This window comes from Canis lupus, chromosome 5 (assembly GCF_048164855.1).
Source record: "Canis lupus baileyi chromosome 5, mCanLup2.hap1, whole genome shotgun sequence".
NCBI lineage: Eukaryota > Metazoa > Chordata > Mammalia > Carnivora > Canidae > Canis > Canis lupus.
The window spans coordinates 44,346,318-44,359,503 of NC_132842.1; the positions used below are offsets into that span (position 1 = coordinate 44,346,318).

The 13,186-nt window shown below is 39.9% G+C and overlaps 1 long non-coding RNA gene across 1 annotated transcript in view; it reads right to left on the reverse strand.

Annotated features, from left to right (window-relative positions):
* LOC140633634 (uncharacterized) overlaps positions 1 to 13,186 on the reverse strand; it is a 424,514-nt gene that overhangs the window by 191,137 nt on the left and 220,191 nt on the right. The window contains exons 6-7 of the long non-coding RNA XR_012031206.1: positions 8,242 to 8,409; positions 7,506 to 7,707 (exon numbers count right to left, since the gene is read on the reverse strand). This is a non-coding gene — a long non-coding RNA (uncharacterized lncRNA). The remainder of the gene's footprint in view (positions 1 to 7,505; positions 7,708 to 8,241; positions 8,410 to 13,186) is intronic.

The window sequence follows — 13,186 nt, forward strand, 5'->3', positions numbered from 1 at the left end:
ATATCGTTAAAATGTCTATACTGTTCAAAGCCATCTACACACTTAATGCGATCCCTATCAAAATACCAACAGCATTTTTCAAACAATCCTAAAATTTGTATGGAACTACAAAAGACCCCTGAATAGTCAAAAGCAACTTTGAAAAAGAAAAGCAAAGCTGGAGGCCTCACATTTCGAGACTTCAAGTTACATTACAAAGCTGTAGTGACCAAAACAATATGGTACTGACACCAAGTTCAATAGAACAGAATAGAAAACCCAGAAATGAACCCATAGCTATATGATCAATTAATCTTCAATAAAGCAGTAAAGAATATTCAATGGGAAAAAGTCTCTTCGCCAAATGATGTTAGGAAAACCAGACAGCTACATACAAAAGAACATAGAAAAGAAATGGGACCACTTTCTTATACCACACACAACAATAAATTAAAAATGGATGAAAGACCACCTAAAATGTGAGCACGAAACCACAAAAATCCTAGAGGAGTACACAGGTGTAACCACTATGACAATGGCCATAGCAATTTCTTTCTACATATGTCTCCTGAGGCAAGGGAAACAAAAGCAAAAATAAACTATTGGGACTTCATCAAAATAAAAAGTTTATGCATAGTGAGGGAAATAATAAACAAACTAAAAGGCAACCTACAGAATGGGAGAAGATATCTGCAAATGACATATCCAGTAAAGGGCTAGTATCCAAAATACAAAGAACTTAGAAAACCCAATACCCAAAAAACGAATAATCCAACTAAAAAATGGGCAGAAGACACAGACATTTCTCCAAAGAAGACATACAAATGGCCACCAGACACATGAAAAGATGCTCAGCATCACTCACCATCAGGGAAATACGAATCAAAACTACAATGAGATACACCTCACACCTGTCAGGCTAAAACCAACAATACAAGAAACAACAGGTGTTGGCAAGGATGTTGAGAAAGGGGAACCCTCTTACACTGTTGGTGGCAATGCAAACTGGTGCAACTACTGGAAACGTACAGAGGTTCCTCAAATAGTTAAAAACAGAGCTACCCTACAATCCAGCAATTACACTAAGTATTCACCAAGAGCATACTAAAAACACTACTTCAAAGGGACATATGAATCCCAAATGTTTATAGCAGCAGTGTCTACAATAGCCAAATTACAGAAATAGCCCAAGTGAATGCATCAAGAAGATATGGTACATATATACAATGGAATATTACTCAGCAATAGAAAAATGGAATCTTGCTATTTGCAACAGCATTGATGAAGCTAGAGAGTATTATGCTATGTGAAATAAATCAGAGAAAGACAAATTCCATATTATTTCACTCATATATGGAATTTAAGAAACAAAACAAATGAGCAAATGGGAAAAAAGAGAAAAAGGCAAACCAAGAAACAGATTCTTAACTGTAGAGAACAAACAGAATTACCAGAGGGAGGGTGGGTAGGAAATGGTTAATTAAGGAGGGCACCTTTGTGATGAGCGCCAGGTGTTTTATGAAGTATTGTATCACTACATTTTACACTGGAAATTAATATTACGCTGGATTTAACTAACTGGAATTTAAATAAAAAATAAAATAAAATAATAAAATTACATTCACAGGCTCCAGGGATTAATATGTAGATATCTTTTAGGGGTTGGCAGGCATTATGCAGGCTATGATAGAAGATTTTTTTGTTTTTAATTCTGAAGCCTGGACCTTACAGTAAAGATTCTCATGTGTTTGGTTTAGGAATGAGGCCAAGGCGTAGGCTATTAAAAGGTGAAGATGGTGATGCAGAGGAGTTTTGACAAACACCATTCCAGGTGGGCCAGCGTGTGCTGCTGCTGGGCCTTCCATCTCTCTTTGCCACTGATTACTCCTTGGATTTCCACTCAAAGACCATGACACATAAACCTAGGCCTTGAAGGTAAGGCAAGGAAGGCAAATTTTAGTTATTCCTCCTCCTCAGGAGGCCTTTGCAACTAGAAGTCAGATTCCTGCCCTTTGTCCCAGGAAATAAAGACATGGGGTTGACTCAATGCTTTTTCCTGAACAGGTCTTGCATGTTGGTGAGTTTCTTTTTAATTTGGCATTTATGGTATTCCCAGCCACTTCTCAACCCTTCTAATTACAACCCAGATCTCACTCCATTTTTTCAGCTAGGGTTTAAAAGCTAAGAATTCTCTTGAAGCAGCCAACTATTAAAATTTCATAGCCTTTTACAAAATATCAGTTGACAGAGGTTATTATGAAATACTGCCTAGTATAATTAAAATTACACTGCAATTGTCAACACCCATGAGTCAAGAACACTGTGTGAAGTGATAGTTAGGATCGCACAGTCTGTTCCCTAGCTGGCTAACCAGGCCTGGGACTTTCCTAATCTATCTCTAAAACCTGAGGGCCTTGCCATCAGCTACAAGGTGCAAAGGCCAGCCACTCCACCAGAAATTGAGCTGGTCCCACTTGTGACTTATGCTGTAGTGTTCACATCCAACAGTAATGCTAGCTGTCTACTATACCTTCCTGGTGGACTTCAGGAACAGCTTTGAACAGGGGCCAGGTGTTCCATTTCTCCTTTATGACTTCTGCTACAGTGATGAAAACAAGCCTTTGTTTGTGACACTCAGCATGACTGTGTCTGAGATGAGCATGGTCTTGACTGTCATCCTTGAGAATATCCTATCTTTAGCCTCCTATTACCACCAAAGTTCTCCAAGAAGGGTGTCTGGATATTTCAAATCCCCCAATACTGTAGACTAACTTAAGCTGCCATCCTCACCTCTATTCTCTTGAAGATCACCAATCCTATCCTTTTGGCTGACTCCCATTACCTATTTTCTATCCATACTCTCTCTTTAAGCTCTGTTTTCAGTTTCATGCTGTTGACCTTTGCAAAATGAAATCCAAATTTCATTTTGAGGGCCTACAGCAGCATCTGGGCCCTGCCTACACTTCTAGTTTTATCTCACATGCTTTTCCTCCTCAGTCTCTAGTCTTCAGTCTCCCTGGCTACCTGCCAGCACTTCCAGCCTTCCGGGCTCTTCTTCCCTCTGACAGGAGGCTTACTCCACCCTTTTCATACAGCCAAGTTCTTCTTGCTGCTCATAATCAGCTGAAATGACACCTGGTAAAAGAGGTCTTCCCTAATCCCTCTAAAAGGACAAGTCATGGACTCTTAATATCGACTATCACAGCATCCACCTTATCTTCTTCATCAATGGCATTATTTGAAGTTACTGATTAGTTTATTTATTCACTTGCTCCATTTGTTTTTTCCAGGAGATGGTGAATTCCATGAGGGTAAGGAACATATCTTTCTTGTTTATCAAATAAGATCTAGCAACAGAAGCTGAATATATAGACTTATTGATTAGCCCACTCTGTATCACTTCTCCTCCCTTGGCTCTGAGGTGTTTTATTCTTCTGTTCTTCCCTTGAAATTCCTTCCCTTCATCTGTCTCCTTTGCCATTTCTTAAGATTTACCCTCAGCCCCCACTCTTCTCAGGAACTTGGTTCATTCATGAACAACTTCCTCTTCAGCTCTGAGAGACACATCTCGATCCCACTACTCCCTAGTGGCTGACATTCAGCTCTCAGTGTCTCCATTTTGTTGTGCTGGACATTTCTATCAGGGTGGTCAGCTTTTCCCCTAAATTAGCTTTTCTCCTGACTTCCTTATTTCTCCTCATGCTGTCTCCACCTCTTTGGTCATTTAGGCCAGAAAGCTCAGCATCATTTCTAATTTCCATCCTCTACCTCCATCCAATTAGATAAAGGGCAGCACAATAGCTACCCATTTACCTCTGCCACCGCTCCTGTTCAGATCCACATCACCTATTCCCCGTACTATAGAAATCGCCACTGAACTGATTCCCAGCAACAGCTTCTCTGCATCATGATTTATCATTCTGTAACTGGATTAATCAACATGAACTCACCTTCACTGTATGACTCCAAATCTCAAAAACTTTCAGTGGCTCCCCACTGACTGCGGTAAAGTCCAAACTCTTTGGCCTGACGATCAGGCCCCAGGTTCCCTTTCTCACTGGCTATTACTGCCCTATCTGCAGTTTCCTTGTTCTTATTAGACAGTGTAGCTTCCCATTTCTATTTCTCATTCCGTCTCCAAATTCTCCCACCTCTAATTCTTTGCTTTTCTCATTTTCTTCATCTAAAATGCCCTCTTCCATCTTCTCCTGACAGACTATTTCAAGAGGCACTTCTAAGGCTACCTTGTCAATAACAATTATTTTTCCTGATTCTGTACAGCAAAGGTGATTACCTCCACCTCCTGACTGGCACGGCTACCTTCTATGCCACATTTCTGTGAATACTAGTTATTTGAATACCTGTGTCTCTTTGGGACTATATTTACATTTTTGAGCATTAAAAAAAGCAATGACTTAAATATCATCACTCCTCTAATACACATGTGCATACACACACACACACACACACACACACACAGAGGCATGTTGAGAGTCCTTAATAAGAACTGTAAATAATAACCATCCTCAAAATAGTCTATAGAGAACTTACTGTCACACAAGAAAGGATGGAGCAAGTTTACATTATACGGATGTCAGAGTAATGCTGTGGTTTATTCTCTATAGAGCTTGGACTTCTAATCCTAAACTAAACTAAACCCTAAAAAGCCCATGTGATCATTTCTCCAACCATGATTTTACTACTAAATTCACCCTGAGATGAATTTATGGAAATAAGCCAGTCTAGATCTAGAAGAAAATACACTGTTTACCTAAGAGGTTAGACACAAAGCCTGAGTGAGCACAGCCTTCATCAGTACTGACCCAGTGAGGTTGTATAGGCAGCATGACATGGAGTGTTTGCCAGAGGAAGCTGAGGACTTTCATCAGCAACAAATGTTTCTCTCACCTCTGAACTCATGTGGCACTTTTCATCATTCATCTTTAGGAAGCTTAAACAGAGGACATGTCAAATAATCAGTGTTGTCCCCACTGGCTAGTGCTCACCTGATACATAATGGACGCTCAATATTTCCTTGAAGAAAGAAAGAATGAATGAACTTCTCTACCCCTTCCCACCTGGCAAAGTCCATATATTCTAATAACATAAGATACATCTTTTCTTCCCACTAGTGACATCCCACCTGCAGCCACTACTGCTCACTTGGAAGTTCTAACCAGGGACCTGGCATTATAAGGCTCTTGCTCCACATAAAAAGTTTCTCTCGACCTAAAGTTCTGTATGGGGGGTAATGAAAAGAGAAAAGAATTTAAAATCAAAGTGACCTAGTGCTACGTCCCAGTTCTGTGACCTTAGATCTATGTTGTCCAAAATGGTAGTCACTGGCCACATTGACTATTTAGATCTAAATTAATTAAAATTAGATAAAATTAAAAATTTACTTCCTCAGTAGCATGAGCCACATTTAGGTGCTCAATAGCCACATGAGTTTAGTGGTTTCCATAATGGACAGAGTAAAGAGAATATTTCTTACGTTGCTAAAAGTTCTATTGGATAGAACTCCCACTGACAAGTCACTTAACTTCTTTGGAGCCTCAATTTGCTTATTTTTGAGCAGCAATTTAGTGGGACTAGATGGCACCTCACACTCTTTATTCCTCTAAAAATTTTGGAAAGTCTAGATTCTAGGACTGTTTCTTTTGAAGCTCTAGAATACAGCTGGTTTGGAATGGAATGGAATGGAATGGAATGGAATGGAATGGAATGGAATAGAAAGAATAGAATAGAATAGAATAGAATAGAATAGAATAGAATAGAATAGAAAAAATGGCCTGAGAATAAGGGCAAAAGGAGTTTAACCAACCAACAAGCTCAGGGCAAGCCTTGGGGAAAGTGGAGAAGCTGGCTTTGGTGAAGTGCCTTGCAGCTTGCACCTCTCTCAAACCTATTCTCAGATTCAAAAATTAGATTCAGCTCTTTGGACCTGCTCTCTGCTAGGAGACAGCTGGCTAATCTGATCAACTAAATACCACTGCATTTTAGCATTGATGCCTAAAGGGTCCAAAGTCACTGCTCATATGCTGCAGGGCATGAGCAAAAGGCAGATTTAGCAGAGCTCAGAGCTAGCCCTTAATCAGTTACTGCCCATCTATGTAACTTTTGATGAATCACATGATAGGGTACAATTTACTTATGTATAACATTATGCAAGTCTATGGACTCCAAGGACATCCCCAAATCCAAGATTCCAGATTGTAGCATTAGATTTTCCAAACAAACAATAGGCCCATAGGGAAGTTGCATTTTGAAGGTAGAAGGAAAAATTTGCACTGGCTTTAGGAGAGATTAGCTAGGTTGTCCATGGAGAAATGGGGTGAGGAAAAAAGGGGTATTCTCCTTTCTGAAGCCTTAGGCTAGGTACTACAAAACAATTGTCTTTGTTTCTGGTTGAGCTCCCTCCTGGTGATGAGTCATATGGCGGAAAAGGTGTGTTGGGTGCCTGCCTGCCATGTCTGGTTAATGCAACTCCTTATATGGTATTTGTTTTTCTGACAGGTGACATGTTCCTGGACATGGAGCTTACTTTAAGGCAGTTCTTCAGGTGACACTCAGAGAATGTCTGTCTTCTTTTATTTAGTTTCACAAATAGCCTTTCACTGGAAGTTTCCTTCTGGACATGTCCAGCTGCCAGAGCTCTTAGCACCACCAAAGTAGCTCAGATTTAGGGACCAAAGCTAGGGTCCCTTCCTCTCCCATAAACAGGCTCATGTTCTCTGAGAAGAAAGCATTATGAAGGTGGGAGTGTTTTCTATTTCATGTGTAAGGGCCAGTTATGGTGATGACCATGTTATGTTTCTTGCCACACTGTCTCTAAGCCTTACAACTGACCTGCAAGGTAGGCATTATTACCTTCCCTACTTTACAATTGAGGGGAGTGAGGGTAAATAACTGACCTAAGGCTACTCAAGCAGACATGGCTGACCCAAGACTAGAACCAGTTCTAGGAGGCTTCAGTACCCATGATCTGGCTCCCAAAATACTGGAACCCTAATAGATGAGTGTAAGGTCTAGCCATTGGAAAGTTTGAGGAAAAGCCTATCAAAGGAATATATTAATTTCTTATGGCTGCTGTAACAAATTAAACAAATTTAGTGACTTAACAATACCAATTTATTCCCTTAGAGTTTTAGAAGCTAGAAGTCTGAAATCAGTTTCACTGAGTTAAAGTGTGGATAGAGTCAGTTTCTTCTGGAGGTTGGAGAATGAGAATCCATTTGTCTGCCTTTTCCAGCTGCATTCCTTCTGTACCTCACTTTAACCTCCTGCTTCAGTCCACAACATCTCCTGCTTGCTCCTCTGACCATCTTGCTGCCCTCTCATAAGTGCCGTTATGGCACATGTAGGGGTTATTCAGATAATCTCTTCCTCACCAGGTCCTTAATTTAATCGTATCTCCAAAGTCTCTTTTGCCAGATAAGGGAACACATTCACAAGTTGTAGGGATGAAGACATGGACATCTTTGTGGGGGGCATTTATTCACTACCACAGAGAATTTTTCATTTACCTTCACAACTAGGAATAGTTGCTGGAAGTACTTTTCGGTTTTGTCCTTCAACTCTGTTCAGTCTTTTTTGTCTCCCCTTGGATGGGAAGCAAGTCAAAACAGGTCCCAGAGGTCATGAGGGGGTAAGTAGAAAAGACCCTGGTATAGAGGTTGTGAGTAGATGCACTCAGGTCTCTTCTTGCTCTTGTGTACCACATTCTCCCTGGGGAGGAAGTAGCAGTAGAGTAGGAGGTCAGTATTATCAAGCAGTGGAGGGTAAATATATTATCTTTGTCCACCTGGAAAGACTTCTCACATGGAGGAGGCCCCATTTCCTCCAAACTGTCCCCTATCTCACACTCTGACCTGGAAAAAGATCTATTTGCTTTATCTACCTAGTGTCCCACTGCACTTGGACAATGTCCAGTTTCCTTCTGTGATCTACTCAAAGTCCCACAAGATGAAACTCCTGCCCACATTTCCCACCTCAATTCATTATCTATTCCCCTCCCATCCACTGTGTTCCAATTACATTGGCATGGTTGACAAACAGGAATGTTCATGATTTCAGCAGAACCAACCACTGTTTTTTCTAGTATTGCTTGATGATAGGACATGTCTGCAGTGGTTCAATTAGTCAACTTACATTAGAGTTGTGGTTTCTATAATGTATAGGCTTTCCTTGAAAACAGAAATCTTATCTTAGCAACCAGCCCCCTAACAGAATTAAAAAATATATATTTATGTGAACTAATACCTTTAGGCCACTCAAGTAGTAGCTAGAGAATATTTGAAAGTCTTCTTCCTTCAGAAACTAATGTATATCTTGCTAAACAATTTTTTCATCGTTATTCAATACAGTGTGTCGTCAGAGGGTGGATAATAATAATAATAATAATCTTCACTTTATAGATGGGAAGACAATCTAAAAAAAAGAAAGTCAAACCATTTTTAAATGACAGTCTTAAGAACCCATTCTTTCTGATTCAGAGTAGACTACTTTTCCCCTCATGTGCTAGGGCTCAAAGGCTTGAAGATAAATTCATATGGTACACTATAAAAAACAAAAGCAAATAGAAAGGTCCATAAAATGATAAGCAACACAAATTGGCTGTTAATTGGATGTTACTTAAACACAACTAAAAAAATATATATCACTGTAGGGTTTGGCTTGGCTGAGAGAGGTAGAAGTCAGAGAATGAGAACTTCCCATAGAATCCCAGCCTACTTGACCTACTATTTTCTGCCCATATGTGCCCTGCACCCTTCATCCGCTTCCTGACAGTTTACTTACTTCCTTTCCAACTCCTCACTCTGACTTTGAGGTGAGGAGGCAGCAGCTGAGGCCACTAGGAAATGGGATGGGCAGAAGGGTTCCTAAAACTGTCTTCTCTCCATGCTCTACCCAGTCCTGACAGCCTTCTAAAAGCAATTGATTAATCTTGGCCACGTAGTCCCTGGAATGCCAAAAGCTAGCTGGCAAGAACAGAGGCTCTTCTTCCAGGGCTTTCAATGGGACAAGCCTTCCTAAAATATTTTCAGGGGTGCCTGAATGTAAATTTTAAAACCAGGACCAGTAGCCAAATGCTATGTTTTCTGTTTCTAATGCTTAGATCATATAGGGGAACATGAACTCTGCTTTTGAACCAACAGGCTCCAAGCCCTACACCATCTTAGGCAGGTCAAAACTTACTAAGCCTTATTTTTTTAAATCTGTGTAACTAGAAGAGTAGTAAAGATGAGTTAAGCTAAATGTAGAATTCAGAGCAGTTTTTTCAGTAAGCTAGAGTTATAGGATTCATCATGTCCACCATCTTGAATACAGTAATGTTCACTAGATATCTGTTCAATAATTGAATAAATGATACATAAAATCAGGATAAATCATGTCATCAACATTGCACACATGAACTCAAGTCCTGGCATTCTATTCTCCCTTCTCAGGAATAACTTTAATTTTCAGGACCCAGGTAAATGCTCACTGTGGGGATGATGTGTATTAGCAGTCAGTCTCACTAACCTTGCAGGAGGATCCAGCAGCCCTTTTTCTAACCAGGCTACAATCATTAATAGATATCAACCAATATGTAAAAAAATAGTTTTGAATAAAAGAATACCAGTAGTAAGAATATTACTCCACTAAAACTTTGTTTTCAGGGTGCCCAGGGGGCTCAGTCAGTTAAGCATCTGCCTTTTAGCTCAGGTCATGATCCTGGCATCCTGGAATCAAGCCCCACATCAGGCTCCCTGTTTCATGGGGAGTCTGCTTCTCCCTCTCCCTCTGCCCCTCCACCTTGCTCATGTGCTCGCTCTCTCAAATAAATAAAATCTTTTTTAAAATTCTCTTTCCTTTTAATGTATTTATATATATATATTCACATACGTATGTGAGTATAGCATACTGAATTTAATGCTATATAGTTCCTACTGTGGATTGTAATCCAAAAACTTTAAGAGACACTATTTTTGAATGGGCACAGCTTTTTCCCAATTTTCAAAGAGCAATAGTTACTACTGATTGTCTATTTTCCTGACTTTTTGGTTGTGTACTTTGACAAGAGGAAACAGCAACAGTGAGTGTGAATATAAGAACTCAGGGTTTGGGGAAGATTCATGTGCTCAAGCTGCCTTACCTAGGTTAGTAACCACATCCCTTCTTTAGGGAGCAGTGTTAATGGTACATTTAAACTAGTAGAACCACTGAGTGACTGATGCTTAGGCAATTAATGTCAGTGGGGATATGGTCAATGACTGCTTGCTGGCACTGCCACTGTTCATGTGTATGGCATAGGTTGGACTTCAGAGAAAGATCACAGAACACAATGTTCTCTTACATTCCTTGCCTGGCAAACTACATCTCCAGTTCAGCTCCTGACATTTCCTGAGCTGTGTAGGAATGCTTACTATGCACAAGGAAAGGCTCAAAGCAGCAAGAAAAAAACCTGTGGTGGAGCTAGAAAGCAGGCAAGCATTGGGTGATTACCTATCCTTTGCAGGAAATTAATGACCTTTCCTGGTAATGCCCATAATTATTCCATGCAGTACCCTATTTCACAGATAAGTATTTGTGCTGGTTTGCATTAGATAGACCTGAGAGAATAATAATAACACCCATCTTTCTGGGATTATAGAGAAGGCTAATTAAGTTAATATGAAGTTCAGGGTAGTTTGATGATGACAAAAGATGAGCAGCTTTCTCAGGGTAAAGCAGTAGGGCTCAGGAGAAACAGCAATGGCCCAGGAGTCAGAAGGCCTACCATGAAATCCCACTAACCAAATTGTCTCTATTACATACCATAACCTCTCTGAGTTTCAGTGTCCTCATCTGTGAAATGAAAGAATTAGTACAGGTCATGGGCCAAAGCTAGGAGAGGATGCATTATTTAAATCAAATTAAGGGGGCACCTGGGCAGCTCAGTTGTTTGGGCCTCTGACTCTCAATCTGAGCTCAGGTCATGATCACAGGGTGGTAGACTCAAGGGCTTCTTTGGGCTCTGCCCTCAGCAGGGAGTCTACTTCTCTCCTCCCTGTCTGCCCTCCTCCCCCATGCACATGCTCTTTCTCTCTCAAAAATAAGTAAATATTTAAAAAATAACTAAATAAAATTAAATTGTTTATTTGCTGAAAAATTTTACATGAAGGTACAAAATAGAAAACCCATCAAAATGAGGCAACTCTGACTAAAACAAAATGGAGTCTAACCCCACCTACATTACTTCTATGGTACACAAAATTCTAAGATGGTCCCTAAGATTCTCAGACCTACTACATACACTTTCTCCTAGTTATTCAGTCAAACATGAACCTGAGTATTGTGTAAAGGAATTCTGAGAATATATTTAAGATTCCAAATCCATCAAACTCAAGGGAAATAATTTGAATGGGCCTGACCTAATGATATGAAACCTTCAAGAGTGAGTTTGTTCTGGTTGATGGCCAAAGAGGAAGATAGAGACCTGAAGCACAAGAAAGATTCAACACATCATGGATGGCTTGAAGACAGGGAGGTCATATGACAAGGAATACTGGTAGCCTCTATGAGCTGAGATCAGCCCCCCTGATAGTCAGCAAGGAAATGGGAGCTCAGTCCAAAGACTGTAAACAGAGTGAATTTGAAAATGGACTTTTTTCCAGAGCCCCCAGGGATCTCAGCCCAGTCAACACACTCATTTAGCCTGTGACACCCTAAACAGAGAACTCACTCATGCCATGCCAGACTTCTGACCTACAGAACCTTGAGCTACTAAAATGGACATTGTTCTAAGCTGTTAAATATATGGTAATTTGTCACATGACAACAGAATTCTAATACACTCCCCTCATCCTATGGTGGCTGACAAAGACCTTCATAGAAGGCCATCTACTTAGGAGCCCTTTGGAGACCTCTGAACTGGATTGTCCCTACATCTCTCCTAGCTCGAAGTTCCTATAATTCCCCCATACTACTGCATTCTGAGAGCATCTTTACAGAAATCATATTTGAAGCTGTGAGCTATAAGAAATCTTCATATTTTTTGGTTCAGTGATTAGGAACCATTGGAAAGAAGAGTGAATTGCTAAGCAGTAACTAACTGCATAAACATGGAGCAGGGAAATAAACATTTTTCAGGATTTGTATAGCTGATGATAATGAAAACATTGGTACTCCATAGAAGCAACTTACATATACACCTGGGTAGGCAGCTGACTATAGGAGTTAATTTACCTTCTACCTAAATATGTAATCTGAAAGTGCCAGAGGAGTTTCTCCTTTGTTATCCTGGTCATCTCATGAAGGTATTACATTGAGAGAGAGAGGAGTTGGCCCAACTAGGCCACTCACACACAGCAAGAATGAGAAGAACTTGGCCTAGGAAGCTGGTGGAGTCCATCTGTATCCGTTGGGTTGTTCCCTTTGAATGTTTTCTGATGCAAAGGAGGAAATTCATGAGTGACTTTAAATCTCACCAGTGTTCCAATGAAAACAGGAATATTGCCTGTGGAAACACTTCCTGACTTGGAAAAATAGTTATGACCTCTAAGACCCTAGTTATCATCATCACGTCTGAATACTCCTTTTGGTGGAACTCCCCTTTATCAATATGGAGAGACAGCATAATAGTAAGGGACAGAAACTTGGGTTTCAATCTTAGCTCTGCATTTAACTAGCTGTATGTCTTAGATAAGTTACATGTTTTTGAGCTTCAGTTTCCTCATCCACAGGAATGAAGAAGAGTGCCTAAGTAACAGCATTTAATTTATAAGTTCTATTGAAAATTACACAATATAACATACACAAAGGATCTCATACAGTAATCAATAAATATCAATATGGTAGGAGTAGTTATATTTTTATTATAATTCTTCCTTGAACACTTTCCATATGCAAGCTCTCCTGGAATCACTTCTTCCCTTTTGGGAAAAATTATCATCCTGCCCTTGGCCTTGTACTCATTCCTGCAGAATTTATAGAATGCCTATAATATAGCTAGGACTCTCCTAATAGCCAACATCAATGACCTATAAAAAATAATCATTATTCTCTAGCAATAATTCTCCAGTATGTTAAGAACTGAAAGGTTCTGTTGTAGCAATAAAGTTGAGAAGTTTCTGTAGGTAAAGAGAGACTGCTTTAGAAAGCCTTGACTATCACAATTGAGTGACAAGAACTTAGCAGTTAAAATAGCTAACAGAAAGCCACTTATATTGTTTAAAAAATAGAG